Here is a 23720-nt window from a genome sequence, read left to right on the forward strand (position 1 = left end):
ATACTCAAAAAAGTGAGGTTCACTTAGGGAGAGTTGAGGGTGTTTGAGTTTGGGTTCCATAATGGCCAAGGTAATTGAGAAAAGTTCTTTGATGAAATATGTCAACTCTTGAAGCTCTTGTGTCACACTCGATCCACAAACTTTCAAAGTTTAAATGTGTTAATGATGCATTCGCATTGAGGGCAATTGTTAGTCCCAATTGATGCTTGTTGAGGTTACTTTAGGATAAGCTGAAATTGCTTGGATGTTGCCTTTGAGGGGTGGGTTTTGTTTTGTTCGCTTGAGGACAAGCAAAGGTTTAAGTTTGGGGGAGTTGATAAGTAGGATTTTAACATGTTTTATATCCATACTTGCCTGCGTTTTGAGTGTAAATTGCTACAAAATAGTCCCAAAAAGCTTACAGATTGTGCTTGATTGCAGGTTTGAGCTACAAAGTGACAAATCGTCAAAGATCGGCTCAAATTGGAGTGAAACCTGCTCAAGTGCCAAAGATCAGTAGAGTGAAGACATTCAGAACTTGGTGCGGACCGCACCATCATGTCATGCGGCCACACCATAGAAGTTCAGAGACTGTGAACTTACAAGCCATGCCCCATGCGGCGGCGGCCCAATTCATGCGGTCCGCGTCTCACTCATGCGGCCGCACAATTTTGCTATGCGATCGTGTCCAATAAGTTCAGAGAGTATTATATTCAAGAAGCAAACCACGCGGCCGCGTCCAACTTCATGCGGCATGCGCTCCCTCCCCCCCCTGTGAACCGCACCATAATGTCATGCGGCCGCACCATAGAAGTTCAGAGACTGTGAACTTACAAGCCATGCCCCATGCGGTCGCGTCTTAATTCATGCGGGCCGCGTCTCACTCATGCGGCCGCACAATTTTGCTATGCGATCGCGTCCAATAAGTTCAGAGAGTATTATATTCTAGAAGCAAACCACGCGGCCGCGTCCAACTTCATGCGGCCTGCGCTCCCCACGCTCCCCCCCATGCGGCCGCACTCTATGGTCACGCGGCCCACATCAGTGAAGTTCAGAGAAGCTGCCTTTCATGCGGCCACACAACAACTTTGTGCGGTCCGCGCCAGTTTTCATGCGGCCGCACCCCAACTTTGTGCGGTCCGCATCACCATTTTTAGAGAGAAAGATTCAGAGGTCAAGCAACCCAGTGTGGCCGCGTGCCATCTTTGTGAGGTCCGCACTAACCCCACAGGGGCATTTTTGTCCAGTTTTTCCAGACCACTATAAATAGAACATTTTACCATTTTATGTCAAGTTTTGTACAACTGACAGCTGCTGCACTCATGAGACTTATGTTTTGGCCTATCTTGGGCATTTTTAGCTTAGTTTCATCATAGATTATTGTAGTTTAGCATTAGCAATTAATTAATATGGTTGTTTCATCTTCTATTTCTTCATTTTCTGCCTTAATTATGTCTAGCTAAACCCATTAGCTAGGGTTGTGGCTCAACCCTAGTGTGGGTAATTAATGGGTGTTGCTTCTTATTGATAGATTGATATTGGGTGTTTGTTATTTGGGTTAATTTTATGGTTTAATTAAGGATTGATGGTTGCAAACATTGATTCTAGCTTAGTGGGTCTTGACCTTTCTTGAGAAAGAGAGTCTATGACCCCAGAATTGACCCAACAAGGGATTGGGGTGGATCCATGAGAAATGGTAGTTCCAATTAACGGGTTAAACTTCGAGAGAGTAATCACCCTACTTGAATCCTAGTTGCTTGGTCTAATTGGCCTACCCAATTGATCGAGAAAGAGTCAATTGGGCAAAATCGCTCTCTCTACCGAGAGGTGTGAGAGTGAATACAAATGTGCACGGTTATAACATTGACCCCAAATATGTCAATCTATTATTAGTAACCTCTACTCGTTAGTTAACCACCTAGGTGATGTCACGACCCTAGTGTCTTTCTCTATATTAATCACAACTTAGAACATACCTTTTTAGCATAAATTAGCTTAAACTTGTAGTTGATAATAGTAGTGATTAAACAAAAATCCAAAAAATGGTAGAAGTACAATTAGGAGCAAACACGCATTCCTAGTCTAAACAAATACGCAACTCCATTCCAAGCTCCCTGTGGAAATTGACCCCGATACCACTATTCGGGTAAAAGTATTAGCGCTCGTTCCTCCTACCGTTGTGTAAGGTTGAGTTCGCTGCGATCACAGATGTCAGACTGAGGTGTCATACAAGATGCGGAGTCAACCCTTCAACAAATGTTGCACTTGATTTGTTGATAGTCTTGAAGTTCATCAATGTCGGCTGCCATGCTGATTAAAAGTTTTTCCAAGAGAGACGACTTCTCTTATATGGGACCTTCGAACAACACTTGCCCAAGAGAAGCAAACTATCATGCTCGAGGCCTAACAACAAGCTATGTGGTCAAGAGATCATCACTACTACTGAACGCGAGAGACATACATCGGGAATGGCATCAAATGTGGAGACGTCATACGGAAAAGCATTTAAGACGTGTCAGCAACAAAGCCTAGTTTACAATCATTTTCATGACTTAAGCTTTTGTATAGGAAAACGTCTAATTCCTTTTGTCTCTATATTTTTTGAGGTATCAACTTTTATACTATTGAAGCAATAAACATCTTTTATACTTCAAAGAAAATCGTGTCTTTTCCTCATAGATATGTGCCTCTACACTTGGAAGAATTAATGTAATGATCCGATGACGCCAAACTTTTAATTTTTTTAAAACTCATGCGACTGAACTTAGAATGAAACTCTAACCTGCCTACGTACCTCGGTGAAGAGGATCAAGTCATAACGTAGTTCAAAGGGATGAGTTTTTTTGTCTTGACTTTTGCCTAGGCCACCTCTTTCGAGGTTTTCAACCTAGCAGACTCTTATTTTTTTTTGGCCGTACACAGTTTAGACTCATGCGGGCCAGGAGTATAGCAACGTGCAGTTTAAGCTCATGCATCAAGGAGTGTCAGGACTTGAATAGGTTTCTTTCACAACATATTGCCCTTCCCATTTTGAGGTAAACTTGTCGCCTATGCGTTTGTTGAGTATTATGGGTCGTCGAACAGCTAGGACTAAGTCTCCCACTTGGAATGATCATGGCCGCACTTTCTTGTTGAAGGCTCTAGCTAGTCGAGCTTGATAGCATTCCAATTTTTATTGCACTTCTGATATTTTCTCATCCAGTGCCTCTAACTCTGCTATGCGAAGTTGAGCATTCTCTTCGGATGTGAGTCCTTGTATTGCTATCCGTAATGATGGAATTTGTTGCTCCAATGGCAGGACTGCTTCTACACCATACACCAAAGAGTAAGGAGTTGTTTGTGTAGCAGATCTGAAAGTTGTCCAGTATGCCCACAAAGCTTCACCAATTCTCTCATGCCAGTCTCTCTTGTTCTTTGCAACAACTTTCTTCAAAAAGTTACCAAGCGTCTTGTTAAAAGCTTCAGCAAGGTCGTTGGCAGGTGCATTATACATTAAAGACTTATGTTGTTTGAAACTAAACTTCTCGCATAGACTCTTCACGAGCTTGTTGTCAAATGGCGTTCCATTATCAGTGATTATGTATCGTGGTATGTCATACCTAAAAATTATATATGACTTTATAAAATCGACAACGGTTTTCTTTTTCACCTCCTTGAGTGGAACATCTTCCGCCCATCTAGAGAAGTAGTCCGTAGCGGCCAATATGTACATTTGTCCCTTTGATGACTTTGGAAGTGGTCCAATGACATCAAGTCCCCATGCATCAAAAGGCCATGAAGCTATAGTTGGGTGAAGAGGCTCTGGAGGTTGGTGGATGTAGTTGGCATGAAATTGACACGCTTGACATCTTTTGGCATGATCCATGCAATCCTTCACTATTGTCGCCCAATAGTAGCTCATCCTCTTGATGCAAAAATGGAGCTTGGGACCAGATTGGTGTGCTCTACATGAGCCAGAATGTGCTTCCTCCATCGCTTGGCGGACTTCTTCTTTGTCAAGACATCGCAAGAATAGTCTTTCAAAAGAGCCGCGAAACAATGTCCCCTTATAGAAGATGAATCGTAGTGCTCTTCATTTGATGTCTGTTCTTTGTCGCGGATCTTCATGTAACTTTCCATGTTCAAGGTACTCTATCAGTGGTTGCCTCCAATCTTCTTCTTCAATCACTCGAATAGACGTATGATGGCTTTCATTGACTTGAAGATCCAGAAGTCTAGGAATAACCTATCGATGGCACACATATACCTTTATTGACTCATTCTCTCCAAGTGTCATCGTTGTGGCCACGTTAGCCAAAGCATCAGCCTTGCGATTTTCTTCTCTTGGGACGTGGTTTAAGAACACTCGGTCGAATTTTTCCAGTAAACCAGAAGCGTATTCATGGTATGACAATATATCTTCCTTCTTTACCTCGTAACTCCCTAAAAGTTGGTTGATGATCAGCTTAGAGTCATCGTAGATCTCCAATTGTAGAATCTTCATTTCTAATGCCATTTCGAGACCTATGATCAATGATTGGTACTCTGCAGCATTGTTGGAGCATGTTTCACCTAAAACAAAGGAGAATGACAAGACTTGTCTTTTTTGGAGAGATCAACACAACACCTACCCCACACTATTACGACGTGTAGATCCATCAAAGAACATTGTCCATGGTGGCAATTCTTCGATGAACAAAATGTCTTTATCTGGAAACTCATCTGAAAGCTCCCATTCTGCCGGAAGAGTTTGATCAGCCAGAAAATTAGGTAGTGCTTGTCCTTTCACAGCCTTTTGCGGTGTGTATGTGATCTCATATTGGTTAAACAATATGGACCATCTTGCTAGGTGTCCAGAAAGAATAGGTCGAGTCATCACAAACTTCACGGGATCTGCTCGAGAGATGAGTTTGATGGTGTATGCTTCAAAATAATGCCTTAGCTTATTTATTGCATAAAGTAACGCTAAACATATTTTCTTAACAGGCGTATAGTTCAACTCAGCTCCTATCAGAGTTCGACTAAGGTAGTACAAGGCTTGTTCCTTTCCTTCCTCATTCTCTTGAGCAAGTAGTGCTCCAAGTGAACATTCCTGTGCCGCGATGTACTCAATGGCTTCCCAAGCATTGGCGCCCCTAACACAGGTGGATTCAGCAAGTATGTTTTGATGCTTTCAAAAACATTTTGACATGACTGATCCCAATGAAAAGGGATATCCTTCCTCAATAGATTATTGACGGGTTGACACCGTCTGGCTAGATTAGAGATGAAACTCCGGATGAATGCTAAGTTTTCGGGAGACTTCGAAGCTCCCACAAGTTCTTTGGCTTAGGCATTTTCTGAATGGCGTCAATCTTTGCAGGATCAACTTCAATTCCACGATGACGCACAATGAAGCCAAGAAACTTTCCTGAGGTAAGTCCAAATGCACACTTGAGTGGATTCATCTTCAGGCCGAATTTTCTTAACCTTTCAAAAACAATCTGAAGGTCTTCAAGGTGGTAACGCATACTCTTCGTCTTCACCACTAAGTCATCAACATAGTAGTCAACCCTCTTATGAAGCATGTCATCAAAGATGTTTTGCATCGCGCGTTGGTAGGTTGCACCAACATTCTTCAGACCGAAGGGCATCACTTTGTAGCAATATATTCCTTTTGGAGTTCGGAAAGCAGTACACTCTTCATCTTTTGGAGACATTCTGATTTATTGTATCCAGAGGACCCATCCATGAATGACATAGCTTCATGCCCTATTGTAGCATCAACCATGAGTTCAATAATTGGTAGCGGGAAGTCATCTTTTGGACATGCCTTGTTTAGGTCTCGAAAGTCAACACAAACGCATATTTGACCATTCTTCTTCTTGACAGGTACAATATTCGATATCCATGATAGGTACTTCACCTCTCGAATAAATCCCGCCTCGATGAGCTTGTTGACTTCGACTTCAATTTATGATACAAGCTCGGGTCTAACTGCTTCACAGGGCGTGCTCCACTTTTGATCCCTAAATGATGAACATCTACCTAAGACTAAGACCATGCATTTCTCTATATGACCAAGCGAAGACATCCTTGTACTCGATCAACAACTTGGAGTATTCCTTCTTCTCTTGAGGCTAAGCAGTGCACTAATGAAGGTGAGGCATGGATTTTTCGGAGTACCCAAATTGAGTTCCTTAAGCTCATCCACAGTTGATTGCCCGCCATCTTCTAGTTGAGGGGGGGCCTCATTTACTTCATCATCGACATTAACGAATGGGCTATCTTCCACAGTTATGTGATAGGATGTTTCCACAAAGTCTGACTTTTCTCTTTGACTTCCTTGGATGGTCGGCATGGCTTCTTTCTCTTTCTTTGCTTTTTTATGGGGCTGGCAAGTGTAAACAATGGTTCTCCTTTGCACCTTCAGTGGACCATCTGTGGATATCGACAAAATAGACTTCCCCTTCATACGTGATGGGAAGGCACTACAGATTTCTTTGTCAGCAACAACTTCAAAATGATCCCGCTCCTCATGGACTTGCTCCTTGTATTTGACAGTATTCTTTATAGATAGAGACTTCCTTGTGGTCCCTAGGCGACAAAAGACAGAGGTCTTTGAGGTAGTGGAAACTTCTTTTAGATGTTTGGAAGATACACATTCGCCTTCGTGACTTAGCCTTTCAAACATCGAGACCGGAGGGGTTGAGCCTCCAATGCAATCAAATACTGAAGCCCGTTGTTTTATTTTCTTGCCCTTAACTTCCTTCATCTCTTCTACCGAGGAATATTGTGATGAAGCTATCTCTTTGCTTCTCTTTGATGAAATTCGAAGAGGCTCTGCCAAACTGACCCCAACCCAAACTTTGGAGTGGCGACGTAGTGCCCTTGCTTTCTCAACTTCATTTGGGACTCATTAATCCCATGTATCTTTTCACCAGTGACTTCATCTTTGTGTTCTCCTAGTTGTGATGGATTGGAGAGGTCATAACCAGACTTTTCAAGTAGTATGAAGGCCTTAGGATCATAGTGCCCTTTTATTTTATCAGCTTGAAGATTGCCTTTAGAAGACTCACCTGTCACGGATGGGATTTGTGCAACTGGGACAGTCATATGCTCCTTAAAATGTTGGATATCTTTGTGACTCATTTGCTTCTTTGGGGTACATTCATGTAGCAAAGGTTGCCCTTTTCTTTCGACGCTCACGTGGAACATAGCGAAAAACCAGATGCTCCTCAGTCTTTGTCTGTATGTCACCTTCAGATGATGATATCTTAATGGAGACTTCTTCCGTTCCCTTCTTAGGCAGCTTGGTGGTAGTCCATTGAGCCTCATTTTCCTCTTTTGACTTAACCCCAGCTTCGTCATTTGATGATGGTTTCTCCACTTTTGGTTCACAAGAATCTAGGTAGAATTTTGCGTCTGCAAAGTATGACTCCGTCTGAATGAAAGGCTTGATGTCTGCATCAATTTTGACTATCTCACCATCTCTTCTGTACTTCAGACACTAATGCAAAGTAGATGATACCACCTCATTCTCATGAATCCAAGGATGTCCAAGCAACAAGTTGTATGATGTTTTTGCATCTATGACATGAATCAGGGAGTTTGAATTCATCTCACCAATGGATAATCCTACATGGATCATACCTGTGGCTCATTATCCTCCTTGGTTAAAACCTTGGATTGTTAGGTTACTTTTGGTTAGCTCATCGATAGAGATCCCAAGCATTTTTAGCACCATCTTTGGCATGATGTTGACAGCCAAACCATCATCAACAAGTATGCGATTGAGTTGTTGTTCCCGAATGGACCCTACAACAAATAAAGGTCTGTTATGTGGCTTAGGCCCCAGCAGTAAGTCATCATCTGTGAATGAAATTGTTGCACAACATGTGACAAATTTTCGGTTATCCTGATGTTCATGTGTTTTCATTGGAGCAAGCTCATCGTTGCTTTCCTTTGTTTCGTCAGTACTAGAAACTACATGGGTTGCACTAACGTGACCTCCATGAAGGAATTTTCCCGGAAAGAATTCATGCAATGTGATGGGCTTTCGGAACTTCGGCGATAAGGCACTGTTAATCTTCTTGCTAGTAGAAGATTTGATATTTCTTGGTAATTATAGCCTATCTGCATTGCTCATCATCACTCTTGAATTAGGAATTCGTAGCCTCAAAACTGCCTCATGTTTTCGCTTCTTGTGAGTGACTAGAATACAACCCTCATCGTCTTTGTCTTTGGAGTGATTGTCTAGCTCTAGTGAACCTTCAAGAGTTTTCCTTGGAATATCAACTTCAACGGGCTCGAAACTTCCAATTGTAAGAAGGCAGTGCTTGACACGTTATGCAACTTTGAATGCTTCTTTTCCTTGAGCGCGATACTTGTATGATTTCCTTCTGCTGTTTCATCCACGTCTATGATGAATTTTCCTTCACTTACAAGAGCCATAATTTTCTCCTTTAAGATGAAGCATTTCTCTGTAGGGTGGCTAATGACGCGATAAAACGTGCAGTATTTCGGATCGCCAACTTTGCCAATTTCCTCTTGCCTTTTTGATTCAGGGAGATCGATGACTTTCTTGTCCAACAGTTCATCAAGGATTATGGGTACGTCTGAATCTGGAAATGGATAAACCTTCGCCTCTAATTCCTTCAAGGTGGGACAACGCTTCTCCTCTTTGGGATATTGACTCGGGGTCTTATCCTCCTTCACTATTTGCTTAATAGTGACATTCGCAGAAGTTGCTTTCACCACCATTGATTCTTTGGTTTGATTCTTTGGTTTGGTTCTTTGATGCAACATTTTTCTTGAACTCCTTTTGATCAGCAAATGGAGATGCCTTTCCATAACTTGTGATGTTTAACTCCATATCGTGCGCTCGTGTTGCAAGTTCTTCAAAAGTTTGCGGTTTGATCCCTTGTAGGATGTACAAAAGGCCCCAGTGCATTCCTTGAATGCACATCTCCACTACAGATATTTCTGAAAGGCAATCTTTGCAGTCCAAACTTAATTCCCTCTAACGATTAATGTAATCCACCACGGGCTCGTCCTTCCTTTGCTTGGTGCCTGTCAACTCTATCATGCTTACAGTTCTTCGGGTACTGTAGAAACGATTGAGGAATTCCTTCTCAAGTTGCTCCCAACTATCAATGGACTCGGGCTCCAAGTCAATATACCAGTCAAATGCGTTCCCTTTCAAAGAACAAACAAATTGTTTTACCAAAAGGTCACCATGCGTTCCGGCATTGCTACAAGTCTCGACAAAGTGGGCAATATATTGCCTTGGGTTCCCTTTGCCATCAAATTGATGCAGCTTTGGCGGTTGATAATTGGTTGGCATGGTTAAACAATCAATCCTCTTAGTATAAGGCTTAGAGTAGTACAACGAACTTTGCGATGGTCCGCCATATTGAGCTCTGATGGTGTTTGTTATCATGTCTTACAATTGTTGGATAGATAATGCTGCAACTAAAGTAGATTGCTTTTCCTTTTGAATGTTTAACTTTGAAAATGATTCCTCAACAACTATTTTCTGGGAGGGGAAGACAGGTGAACGAGGAGGGACATGGCTTGACTCTCCAGGTGTATAGGCCTCCAATTTGTTCATGAGTGGAGCGATTTGAAGGTCTTTGTCTTCAACAGATTTCTTCAAGACCTCTATAGTTTGTTCCATCATGGCAAACTTTTCGTCCACGTTAGTTGAGTCAGTCATCAAGGCATTGACTTTCGTTGAAACTAAAGAATCCACCAAATCCTCAAATCCGCCAAGGTTTGAGGCTGTTTGAGAAAGTTTGTCAAACATCGAGAATGGGATGTTGCCCCCAGAGATTGCGGTTGCGAACGTCATATGAGATCTGCTTTTCTTTTCCATCTCCAAGGAGGCGAAGTATTCGGATCCATCCAAGCCACTAGTCCTGAACTTGCTTCGAGTGATTGGGCCAACATGACTAAGCTCAGCGGATGTGGCAACTGTAGCATCTTTGCATGAAACATCACACTTGCGGAAGGACATTGTAGTAGTAGATCTGAAGTTTGTGATTTTCAACTTGCAAAAAGGAGAGATGAAGCGCAGAATTGGTCTCACTGGGCATGCCAAAATTTGTTTGCAATAAATTTTCGTAAGACGAAAAATAAACTGCAACAAAAATAATATAAAGAAAAAGAGATTTTATTGATAAATATTTGTGAGTACAATTCTATGTATCCCTTGATTCTCCTCTCTAAAATTCTCCGTGATTCGAGGGCTTGAGAAGCGTCTTTATCGAATGTAGGATCATGCAGACCTCCTTGTGATGTATTTAATCGTCAAGAACGTCGAGTATCACTTTGTTGTTACGGGTTGATCTCCGGGAAGAACTTCGTTGATCACTCCTTTGTTGAAGAACTAAGCACTTGATGATTGATCTCTCTGTTTGTGGATGCCTTCACCAATTGCAGAGTATTATTCTCCACTCTGAATGTCCCTTGAGAGTTATGTAACCCCTCTATTTATAGTTGTAGAGGATGAACAGTCCAGTCCAGCTACATATGAATCTCTTACTTGATTCTGATTGGCTCATGTCATTTTAGCCATTTGGCGACCTGTGGTTGGTTCTTGCTTTCTGACTTGGATTGCCACATCATTTAACATGTGGCATCATCTTGTTGGCTTTGGATTTGACCGGACATGCCATGTCACTTGACACATGGTATGAGTCTAGTTCGCATACACACTACCCTTGTATTAATTATTTAACCCAATTGAATTTAATCCAAATTTTGTATGGATTAGACCCAATAAATTTTATATGTCTACAGTTACACTATGTGTTTCACATAGGATTAGGGTAGAAGGTTAGTAGGTAGTCGAGCGTGTGTCTTTCCCGTACCGGTAGTAGTAGTAGTCAGCCTTGTATTCGATTATTGGCAGTCTTGATTACTTGTCTTACTATATTGATGTTGATACTGCTTGTTCTCTTATTTTCTTGTTATTGTTACTGTTTGTTTTGTTATTATCTTGTTATTACTGCTTTTTTTTCTTTCCTTGAGCCGGGGGTCTATCAGAGACAACCTCTCTACCCTCAAGTTAGGGGTAAGGTTCGCATACACACTACCCTTCTCAGACTTCGCTTGTGGAATTATACTAAGGTTTTTTTTTGTTGTTGTACCCTATGTGCTTCACCTCACCTTTAATTTGCTTCTTGGAGTTCTGAGCCATCAAGACCACCAGATTCGTGCAGAACCCTATATTTCTTCTAGAGCCAACAAACTGCAATTTCTATTCTAGCAAGAAATTTAAATTTTGAGTCCTTTTGTATGGACAGATGGTTTCTCGACTTTTCTTCTGAATCTGACGGAAGTAGTCAGGTGGTAAGAAAGATGATCCTGGACAAATAATGGTTCTCCTATATCATAAATATTCTCTACTCTAGCTTTCACTTTCCACGCGTTTACAGACTTGATGTTCCTGATAGCTTGATATAGGAGGACACCAGTTCTCCTGATTGATTGGGCGAATTATGCCTATTATTTTTTTGATACATTTCTGTAAAGTTCCCTTGTAAAAATAGTAGAGGGCCTATAGCATGGGGGAGCTAGCATTATGATCAGTTATATAACATTCCTTTTACTAAAGTTAGTTAAATTCTTCTTTTTCTGCAAAGATATGTGATGTAAATACTTGGATTACGGCAATGTGGTAGTTAAGAAATATAAGTGGCTTTTTATCACCATGGTTATTTGTGGCTTCTCATTCTAAACTGGATATCGGGATTATCACACCTCCTTTTTCCTACCTCGTAAGGGTATAGGGGAGTTTTTTCAATTTAAGTGACAATCGAAACGAGATTATTTTTATTAAATTCAGAGTCGCCACTTGGGATAATTTTATGGTGTCCCAAGTCACCGGTTCAAATCCCGAATCGAGGAAAAGAATGACTCTGTTTTACAGTCCGCGAACACAGAAATCCGGGTAAGGAATTCTGTTAATCCGGGAGAAGGTGTTAGGCATTCCCGGGTTCCGTGGTTTTAGTACGGTCGCTCAACTATTATAATTGGCCTATTATCTAATTTTAATCCATGTTTTAATCTATGGTACAATTTTAACTATATAACCGCTTTTATTTAACTATTTTTTAGGAGAAAGATTCAACGTCATCTAAAACACATCTTGAACCACGTCACATAAATGCACCCGCGATCCACGACACATTTTATCTAACGTTATTGAGATTTGGATTTGGGTCACATAAATGCACACCCTAGTTTAGGAAGGTAATTTTTAAAATAGCGCGCCTAAAGCAACTACGTACTTTTGAATTATTTCTTCGCTACATTTGGGCTTGTTGAGACCATTTATGAAGATTATTATGGAAGGGTATGGACCAGCTATTTAAAATAAAACGAATTCTATATGAAATCATTTGACTAAATTAATGTATAAAGTTGTCCATCGTATGAACAATTGATAACTATACCAGTTAAATTAGTTTAACAAAGTAGATCTTTTGGCCCATGAATTATTAAAAGCATCCCAAAACCAACTATTCACCATATTAATGGAACGTGATCATGGCCCATTTTACATACCAAGCCTTATAACCCATAAATAAAATATTTACAGAATTAAGTGAGCTAGATACTGAACCTTCCATAAAACAGTGCAAAAGATCACGACACATAACTAAGAAACGAAATTAGAACAACTCTCCAAATTTCTTGAGCTAAATTAGCTAATTCAATGACTTGCATCAGATTGTTATTTAACATGCTACCACAAAGTTAAACAGCACAAACATATCAACAAGAAGGAAAAAATCAAGTGCTGGAAAAATAATCCCATCTTCAGCATTGTCGTGATGCTTATGAATCGACCTCAAAAAAGTAAGACCGTTTCATAAAAGGCTTAATTTCATTGTTCCGATTCGTCACAAATGCCATCGTCGATCGAGGCAAATCGGGGTATGAACTCAATGACACATGAACAGAGATTCACGAGCAAACACAATATAAACAAAATCAATCAAAAATATAAACCGAAAGAAGCAAGAACGGACCTCAATCAGCCGTAAATTCATTTGCAATGGGAGCTATCAAAATCCAAGTACAAGAGAGAGTTTCGATTTAATAATTCTACTTGAGATCTGAACCAAGATCGGTGACTTCTAAAGGTGATATCACCGGAACCTCAAATCGGCAAACTCGAGCATCACCTCACTTTAACGATTGTCACGGAGCTGATTTTGGACTGATTTGAAGCTATTTTTGAGCTATTTTCGCAGCTGGTTTCTGCTGCTTCTGGGATGCTTTTTGCGGCTGTTTAACCGGTAAATTTGGACTGATTTTCAACTGGAGTTTTGGTTGGTGATGAAGTAGAACCGGTGGGGAGAGGAGTCGAAGAAGACGGAATTTCAAAGGGGAAGGGGTTGTCGATTGCGGCGCAGCTTTTCCAATTGTCCCCTTTATTCTTTTTAGCTGATCTTTAGCCTTTTTCTTAGGTTCTAGATTTGTTTCCTTTCCTTTGTATCTTTTTCATTCAAGCTTTCTTTAACTTTCAGAAGACGGCGAATTCAATATTTAGGGTCTAGGTCACTATTTAGGCATTAAGTACTATTATATAGGAGTAGGGATTATGTTAGGGATATGTGCCTAGGAATTATGGGCTAGGTCCAAAATTAGGCCTAAAAATAGGTTGTCCGAGCCTAAATTTTATTCTTTCCCCGCGAACGAGATTAAAATACAATCTCATTTATTAATTAGTCCTACTTAAGTAAAATAACGATTAAAATAAGACTGACCGTTAAAATAAACTATTTTTTTGGTATTTTTCAAGATTAAAAATGACTAAAATACATTAATAAAACTATTTTTTGTAATTTTTATTTTCTTGTATTAAAATAAAGTAAAAGAGTCAAAATTACTTAAAATATCTATATTATGCCTAAATTAAATATTTACGTGCTAAAATATGAAAAATCTTGGGGAGGGTCAAAAATCACATGTCTACAGCTGCCCCTCTTTGATTGGAAATACGAAGTATTTTCTGACAAAGAATGACTAGACAAGTTTTTTGACCCGACTCTTATTTAGGAGACCAAAACTAAGAGGAAAGAGAATGTGACCGAGCCCTGGTTCTGAGCTTCCTACATATCATTGGCTATAAAAGGAATCAGGCCACGTGTAGTTCAGAAGTAAGTGAGATGATGGAGTATACCGAGGTGGAGAGTCAATCGAGGTGCCGTTTTGTCGAGGTTCCGGTCAGCGGTCCTGATGTTACATCAAAAATCAAAACATGAAAAAGACTAGCTAAGCCTATCAACTACGAGTTACAAGATTCCTATCTATAAGTCTTCTGAAGCTTGATCTTGAGTCTTGAGTGGTTCTTCATGCAGACTTTAGGTTTCAACCTTGATGCTTGTTAGCCGCAGGTGTTGGTTCAATCTTCTTCCACTTTTCAAACCAAGACGGGACATGCAGAGCTTGTGACCTCAGTCATGTCTTGAACAACTCACATCTTTCATTAACTTCTTCATTTGGATTCACTTCTTGTCTTTCTTTTTGTTTTTTTTCTTCTTTTTATTCTGGATTGTGACTAACTTCTGTTGATCATCTTGGACTGCTGACTCGCAATCTTGATGCGAGCTTCTTTTGTTGCTGACCTGAATTGCATTCTGAATTGAATTCCCTTTTTTTCAGGTGGGCGCCTGATTGTTGAACTTTAACCGTCTTCTCTTGTTACTTGACACTGTTTTTCCTTGCACCTTGAACAATTTTCCCTTAAAACTTGAACTGTCTTCCTTCGAAACTGCTTTCCCTTGAAACTTGAGTTGTCTTCCCTCGAAACTGTTTTCCCTTGAAACTTGAGTTGTCTTCCTTCGAAACTGCTTTCCCTTGAAACTTGAGTTGTCTTCCCTTGTTCTCCAGGTGGGTGTCTGATTACAACAAAACAAACAAAACAAAAGAAATTTTCCTGCCCCAGTTTGATATTGGGAACATCAGTGAGTGTTAACCAAACTATAAATCACCTGCGTTGCTGATGAAGGATGCAATGATGAGAGTAAAATTAATGACTCGACTAGGATGTGCGTCTCCTAAACGTGATTGAGCTTGCGAAAAACTATAAACTAAGCTTGACTAAAGTAAAAACTGCCCTATTCTCCAGGCGGGGCCCCCTGATTTCAGGAAAATTAAACATTGATAATCTTAAGAAAACTAAAAAAAATGACTCCTTTTTTTCAAATCCAGACTTCCTTTTTTTTCAAAATATCCTAGGAGAAAATTCGTCAGACTAGGTTTTCTATCTTAGGAGAAAGATTCATCAGACTAAGACGTTAATCCTAGGAGAAAATTTATCAGACTAGGTTTTTTTCTCTTTTTCTGTTTTTGCTTTTTTTGGTATCTTAGTAGAAAGATTCTTCCAACTAAGACGTTTATCCTATGAGAAAATTCATCAGACTAGGTTTTCCATCCTAGGAGAAAGATTCAGCAGACTAAGATTTTGATCCTAGGAGAAAATTCATCAGACTAGGTTTTCCATCTTAGGAGAAAAATTCATCAGACTAAGACATCTATCCTAGGAGAAAGTTCATCAGACTAGGTTTTCTAATTTATTATGTTAGGAGAAAGATTCATTAGATTAAGATTTTGATCCTAGGAGAAAATTCATCAGACTAGATCACTTTTTTTGGTATCTTAGGAGAAAGATTTATCAGACTAAGATTTCTGTCCTAGGAGAAAGTTCATCAGACTAGGTCTTCTATCTTAGGAGAAAAATTCATCAGACTAAGATTTTGATCCTAGGAGAAAAGTCATCAGACTAGGTCTTCTAATTTATTATCTTAGGAGAAAGATTCATCAGATTATGATTTTGATCCTAGGAGAAAATTCATCAGACTAGATCACTTTTTTTGGTATCTTAGGAGAAAGATTTATCAGAACTAAGATTTCTGTCCTAGGAGAAAATTCATCAGACTAGGTTTTCTATCCTAGGAGAAAGTTCATCAGACTAGGTCTTCTATCTTAGGAGAAAGATTCATCAGACTAAGATTTCTATCCTAGGAGAAAATCCATCATACTAGGTTTTCTATCTTAGGAGAAAGATTCATCAGACTAAGACATCTATCCTAGGAGAAAGTTCATCAGACTAAGATTTTCTATCTTAGGAGAAAGATTCATCAGACTAAGACTTTATTGGGAGAAAATTCATCAGACTAGGACTTTTTATCCTAGGAGGAAGAAATGTGAAGATCAATGGCAAGATTTTATGCACAATTAGCAAGACAAATAAAGGCAAAGATTTGAGAAACTTCCCTTTGTCGGCTCTTCTCTTCTTTTCTTTTTCTTCTTTTTTTTTGTTTTTTTTTCTTTTTTTTGTTTTTTTTAACCACTTTTCTTGCGCTGCTTTGTTCCTGTTTCACACAAAGAAAAATTGTTCAATTTTGAAAATGGTGGTCGGTTTGTGGCCTTGAGTCTTGAGCAGCTTGGCTTTTTCTCGATCATCTTGAGTCGGTCTCAAGAAACTTTTGTTATGCACCAACTCTAACTATTTCACACCCGGTACCATTTGTATTTCTGGCTGAATCAACATTATCCCAACTGAAAATCTTTTCTTAGATGATCTTTTCTGATATCTTGAATGACTTCCTGCTTTGAGCAATTTGTCTGTCAGAGAGAATCACAAGTTATCTTTGTTTGCGCCAAGCAGGCTGACAAGAGTCTTTTGGGGGAGCCTTTGTATGAATTCTCAAGGCATGTTGGCATTGACAACTGAGTTTGCTGGCCAAATTTACTTTGTACAACTGAAAAGCTGGTAGCAGATTTTGAAATCTTTTCTTGCTTGTTTTGAGAAGGACTGACTCACGGTGAAGGACACAATGACGTAAAAAAGCAAATATTAACAAGAAATGCCCCTGTCGGAAGGACAGAAGGAAGAATTTTTTCTTCTTTTTTTCAATAACTAGCCTTAATGATCATGACATGCATTTTGGACTCAACGGTCTGATCTATCAACTAATCCAATCTTCCCTTTTACCATTCTTATGATATTTGAAGTCGGGCCTATCCGTGTCAATCCTTTGCATCAGCTTCACAACTCACTTTCGACTAATGGTGCCCCGAGGAATTTTCACCAACAAGCCTCTATCATTTATTTATCTCTACTTACCGTCGCCTTACTGTGCCCATGAGGGTTTTCACTAGTAAGACTCTCTCATTTTTCTTTTTCTTTTTCTTACTTTTTGTGAGTAACTGGACAGTGTTATATGTCGTGTGACAACTGTTGCTCATTTCATGCTTCTCTTGGCATTCTTGAAGGCATATCGAGAGGTCTTTATTTGGAAGGTTTTTGGATAGGGTTGGACGAAAGGCCAACATGAGGCTCAAAACAGACTAAAGATGACGGGGTTGTATACTTACAACTTTTGGAATCGACTCTTTTAAAAATGAAATAAAATCTTTGCCTCAGTTTCAGCTATTGGGGATTTTGTTTTGAATTTGTTTTTTTCTTTTAAATTCTTATTTGGTTGGACCGAACCGTGAGGCTTCCTACGTATTTTTTTTTAAGGAATCAGGTCGAACGTAGTTCAAACATCTGACCTAACTAATTTTTTCATTTTTCTTTCTGTTGTTTTTTCTTTTATTTTATTTTCTTTTCTCTTTTTTTTTCTTTTTCTTTTGTTTTCAAAACAAATTGCCCCAGCTCCTATTTTTTAGGGCATGGACCTTTAACAAATCTTTTTTTTTTAACTTTCTAAGAATTGCCCTAGTTTGTACTCTTGGGACATGGATTTTTTTTTTTTTTTGACTCTAAACTTGATTCCAAAAGAGGGTAGTCAAAGAAAATAACACAAGCTCAAAAGGGGTAGCGAAGGATATAAAGCGTTTGGGTAGCAGAAAAAAGGGCCTCCCAATCTCGAGAACGTCAAAACATGGTATCTTTTCGCAATCACAGCATTGACGAACATATCTGTCTTCTTGGTGTGCCGTGGTCACAAGATATTTTTTCATCCCTTAGTGACAAACTTTCCAACAAACTTCAATTGATTAAACATCCTCAAGCCCGATCTTTACAATGATTTGAAGGTGAATTTTACTCGACCTTAGTTCCAAAGTATTCCAACTCTTTATTCATCCTCAAATGTATTTTTTTTATATTTTTTTGGTTATCCAATTCTAGATTAAATCAGTTCCTAAGATCTGGCCAAATTTTCTGCATACATGTCATGTCACTAGAACTAGCGACAAAAGAACTAGGAACAGAATGACATAAAAAGACAAACTATATTTTATTGAGTAAAGGATGAAAGGGTTTTACAACTAAACAAGCAACCCAAAATACGAGTTACAACTCTAAAATAACCCGAATAATGAAAATAGCAACAGATTAGATAGACAAGACTCACACAAACAGAATGGAGGGATAGAAGGGTTTGACTCAATAAAACAAATAAAATATGGATCACAACCCTGAAATAACCCAGATAATAGAAAAAACATCAAAACAAACTACCAAGATTCCTTCCTAGTGAGGAGGGAATGACTTTTCAATTGCTAGGCTTGACATTTAGCCACAAATTTGCTCATCAGAATCAGCAGAGCCTTCTCCAATTTCAACATCATTAACTTCAGTTGGCAAGTTCCTAAGAGGATTCTCATACTCCATGTCACCAGGCATCATTCTCACAAAGTGTGCATCATGATGTGCAGGTAAAGGATTCTGCGCGATATTCTGGGTGTCACTGTCTTGGATCACAATTAGGTTTTTCTGGATCATCCTTTCTATTTCTCTTTTCAAATCCCGACAACTTTCAACATTGTGCCCCTGGGAATTGGAATGGTATTCACGCCTTTTAGAAGGGTCAAAGCTTCTTGCACGGGGGTCCACATGATTTGGAGGAATAGGTGCAATCATGTCATACTGTTTTAATTTCTTAATCAAGTTTGCATAGGACTCTCCTATTGGTGTAAAATTATCTTTCAGCCTTTGTTCCCTTCTATACCCCTGGCTTGGATGTGGGTTATAGGACATTTGAAAATTTTGTGGAGGCTGGTGGAGATTTTGCGGTGCTGGTGCTCGCCTTGTAGGGTGTCTTGGTGGCCGGGCAACATACTGAGGTGCAGCAACAGAGTATTGAGGGTTCTGAAGTGGACAATAATATTCAGGGGAATCATGGGAAACCTGGTGAGGTTGCTCATACCTTCGAGATGCTCTCCTAGGACCTCTTCTCGACCCTGATGTCATCATGATTTCTTCGTGCTTCTCATTCGTGTCACTAAAATTATCGGATTCAATCAGGACAGCCTAAGTTGCGGCTTTGAGAATTGCTTGACTTATAATGTTGTCTATCTTAAGACCATTCTCAATCATTTCCCCCATTTTGATTGCTTTCGAGAAGGATTTACCCACTGCAGACATCATGTTTTGAAAATAATCTGGCTCTTGAGCCTGAAGGAAGACAGTGATTAACTTGTGCTCATCCATGGGTGGCTTAACTCTGGCCGCTTGCTCTCTCCATTTAATGGCAAATTCCCTGAAACTTTCAGTTGGTTTCTTCTTCAAGTTTGAAAGGGAATTGCGGTCTGGGGCAATGTCAATGTTGTATTGGAACTATTTGACAAAGGCATGTTCCATGTGATCCCAGACATACCAGCGAGACGTGTCTTGATCCATAAACCATTCGGAGGCTACTCCCGTAAGGCTTTTCCCAAAATAAGCCATCAACAATTCTTCATTTCTTCCTGCACCTCTCAGTTGATTGCAATACTTTTTCAGGTGGGCTATGGGATCTCCATGTCCATCATACTTTTCAAATTTGAGAGTCTTGAAACCAGGCGGCAAGTGGACATCGGGGAACATACATAGATCTTTGAAGGCAACACTTTTTTGACCTGCCAACCCTTGCATGTTTTCCAACCGTTGTTCTAAGTTTTTCACTCTTTGGGTCATTTCTTCCTGTACCATCTTTCGGGCAGGCTTCTCAATGTTTGCAGGAAGATCAAACCAGTACGAGTGGTACTCAGGAGAGTGGTACTGCTCTTGTTGGGTAGCAAATTATGACTCATGACTTGGCTGTCCTTGGCCATTGGCCCATGCTTGACACATTTTGATCATTTGTTGTTTCATTATTCTATTTTCCTCAAACACAGTAGACTCTTGTCGAACCCTCTAACCTTGAGTCTCTTGAGCACTTGTAACAGCTTCAGTGTCAGTTATCATTTTTCCTTGGATTTTGTGTTGTCCGCTTACCACAAACTGACCACCTCAACTTTCTTCACAATTCAAAACAAAACATGTTAGAATGGACTCAACCAGTCCTTATTATTATCATCCTTTTCTTTTCTTTTTTTTCATTTTTCATTTTTTTTTAAAAATGGTCGATCGAACCTGATATGGGTTGCCTACGTATCATGACGCCGCATGAATCAGATCTTGTGTAGTTCGGGAAGATCAGGAATAAAGGAAATAAACTAACTCTTTTTTTCGAATGAAATACTTACAAAGAAGAAAGAAAATATTTTTGAATTTCGATTTGTTTGTTTTTTTAAAAAGAAAAGAATTTTTAAAAAGAAAGACGTCTAAAGAAATATTTTTTGAATTTTAACTTCTTTTTCTTTTTTGTTTTCTTTTTTGAAAATTTCGAAAGAAAAACTTCTAAAGAAAAAAGGAAATATTTTTGGACTTTTACTTTGAATTTATGAAAGAAATACTACAAAAGAAAAGAGAAAATATTTTTTGAATCTTGAATTTTCTTTTGAATTTTTAAACAAATATTTTTGGATTTTGAGAGAGATTAAAAGAAAATATTTTTGTATTTTTTTTAAAATTGAGGTCTAAAAGAAAGACTTTCTAAAGAAGTGAGTAATGGAAAGTATTTTTGGATTTTTTTTTAATATGATGGGCCGGAACCGAAGAGGTTTGCCTACGTATCTCACATCCGGTGAGAATCAGACCCGCATGGTTCGCCCGTTTTGACGGAACAGGAAAATATGACTTATTTTGAAATGACTTTTTCTTTTCTTTTTTCAAAATTTCGGTAGAGTTTCAGGATAATTCAAATACTTGCTTCTGACTCTCTTTTCTTTCTTTTTTTCTCCTTTTTTTTATTTTCTTTTTATTTTCTCTTTTTTTTCATTTTCTTTCCCTATTCTAGAAGTCAGTCAACATGCAAGCCAAAACAAACAGATACGCAAGTAGCACGTAAGATGCATCAAGATGGTCTTTTAATTTGGGTACACCTGTCCTAGACGGACCCAACCCCTTTGTTGAGTCCCCAAAGTCAAATGCATGTGATGGAAACAAGCGTTCCTACTAGGGATCCGGCATGAGGCTATGTTATTCTAGGTTTAAAACCTGGGTTTATTGTTCTAGACCTGGCTTACCCAAGCGGACAACTCGAGCCGAGGAGGGGGCTACGTACCGGGAACCAAAAGGCCATCCGGTTTTGTAACTTGTCTGAGCCTCTTTCTAATTTAAGGTATGACACTAACAGAAGAGGAGTCACGCCAGCGTGCACATCCCCGAAGATTAGAAGAGAGGGGTTTTACATTAGTTTATATACAGTTCAAATAATATCAAAGCGGTAACAAGCGACATTTAGCACATTATGCCCAAACACGTAAAATCAGATAATAAACAAAGCCAACTATAACAATTATTCTAAAGCTCGAATTCTGAACCCTGAACCAGAAGTTTTAGGTTCTTTTCCCCAGCAGAGTCGCCAGAGCTGTCACACCTCCTTTTTACTACACCCCTGTAAGGGTATAGGGGTGTTTTTCCAATTTAAGTGACAATCGAAACGGGATAATTTTTATTAAATTCAGAGTCGCCACTTGGGATAATTTTATGGTGTCCCAAGTCACCGATTCAAATCTCGAATCGAGGAAAAGAATGACTCTGTTTTACTGTCCGCGAACATAGAAATCCGGGTAAGAAAATCTGTTAATCTAGGAAAAGGTGTTAGGCATTCCCGGGTTCCGTGGTTTTAGCACGGTCGCTCAACTGTTATAATTGGCCTATTATCTTATTTTAATACATGTTTTAATCTATAGTACAATTTTAACTTTATAACCGCTTTTATTTAACTATTTTTTAGGAGAAAGATTCAACGTCATCTAAAACACATCTTGAACCATGTCACATAAATGCACCCGCGATCCACGACACATTTTATCTAACGTTGTTGAGATTTGTATTTGGGTCACATAAATGCCCCCCCTAGTTTAGGAAGGTAATTTTTAAAATAGCGCGCATAAAGCAACTACGTACTTTTGAATTATTTCTTCGCTACATTTGGGCTTGTTGAGACCATTTATGAAGATTATTATGGAAGGGTATGGACCAGCTATTTAAAATAAAACGAATTCTATATGAAATCATTTGACTAAATTAATGTATAAAGTTGTCCATCGTATGAACAATTGATAACTATACCAGTTAAATTAGTTTAACAAAGTAGATCTTTTGGCCCATGAATTATTAAAAGCATCCCAAAAACCAACTATTCACCATATTAATGGAACGTGATCATGGCCCATTTTACATACCAAGCCTTATAACCCATAAATAAAATATTTACAGAATTAAGTGAGCTAGATACTGAACCTTCCATAAAACAGAGCAAAAGATCACGACACATAACTAAGAAACGAAATTAGAACAACTCTCCAAATTTCTTGAGCTAAATTAGCTAATTCAATGACTTGCATCAGATTGTTATTTAAACATGCTACCACAAAGTTAAACAGCACAAACATATCAGCAAGAAGGAAAAAATCAAGTGCTGGAAAAATAATCTCATCTTCAGCATTGTCGTGATGCTTATGAATCAACCTCAAAAAAGTAACACCGTTTCATAAAAGGCTTAATTTCACTGTTCTGATTCGTCGCAAATGCCATTGCCGATCGATGCAAATCGAGGTATGAACTCAATGACACATGAACAGAGATTCACGAGCAAACATAATATAAACAAAATCAACCAAAAATATAAACCGAAAGAAGCAAGAACGGACCTCAATCAGCCGTAAATTCATTTGCAATGGGAGCTATCAAAATCCAAGTACAATAGAGAGTTTCGATTTAATAATTCTGCTTGAGATCTGAACCAAGATTGGTGACTTCTAAAGGCGATATCACCAGAACCTCGAATCGGCGAACTCGAGCATCACCTCACTTTAACGATTGTCACGTAGCTGATTTTGGACTGATTTTGAAGCTATTTTCACAGCTGGTTTCTGCTGCGTTCTGGGATGCTTTTTGCGGCTGTTTAACCGGTGAATTTGGACTGATTTTCAACTGGAGTTTTGGTTGGTGATGAAGCAGAACCGGTGGGGAGAGGAGTCGAAGAAGACGGGATTTCAAAGGGGAAGGGGTCGTCGATTGCGGCGCAGCTTTTCCAATTGTCTCCTTTATTCTTTTTAGCTGATCTTTAGCCTTTTTCTTAGGTTCTAGATTTGTTTCCTTTCTTTTGTATCTTTTTCATTCAAGCTTTCTTTAACTTTCAGAAGACGGCGGATTCAATATTTAGGGTCTAGGTCACTATTTAGGAGTAGGGATTAGGTTAGGGATATGGGCCTAGGAATTATGGGCTAGGTCCAAAATTAGGCCTAAAAATAGGTTGTCCGAGCCTAAATTTTATTCTTTCCCCGCGAACGAGATTAAAATACAATCTCATTTATTAATTAGTCCTACTTAAGTAAAATAACTATTAAAATAAGACTGACCGTTAAAATAAACTATTTTTTTTTTGTATTTTTCAAAATTAAAAATGACTACAACACATTAATGAAACTATTTTTTGTAA

General features: G+C 39.1%; 1 long non-coding RNA gene across 1 annotated transcript; it reads right to left on the reverse strand.

Annotated features, from left to right (window-relative positions):
* Nucleotides 1–12620: 12620 nt before the first annotated feature.
* On the reverse strand, nucleotides 12621–23560 carry LOC142181968 (uncharacterized). The gene is made up of 2 exons (XR_012710864.1): nucleotides 22930–23560; nucleotides 12621–14852 (listed from the first exon to the last, which is right to left on the reverse strand). It is a non-coding gene; the product is annotated as an uncharacterized LOC142181968 (long non-coding RNA).
* Nucleotides 23561–23720: the final 160 nt, after the last annotated feature.

This window comes from Nicotiana tabacum, chromosome 6, assembly GCF_000715075.1.
Source record: "Nicotiana tabacum cultivar K326 chromosome 6, ASM71507v2, whole genome shotgun sequence".
In the NCBI taxonomy this organism is placed as follows: domain Eukaryota; kingdom Viridiplantae; phylum Streptophyta; class Magnoliopsida; order Solanales; family Solanaceae; genus Nicotiana; species Nicotiana tabacum.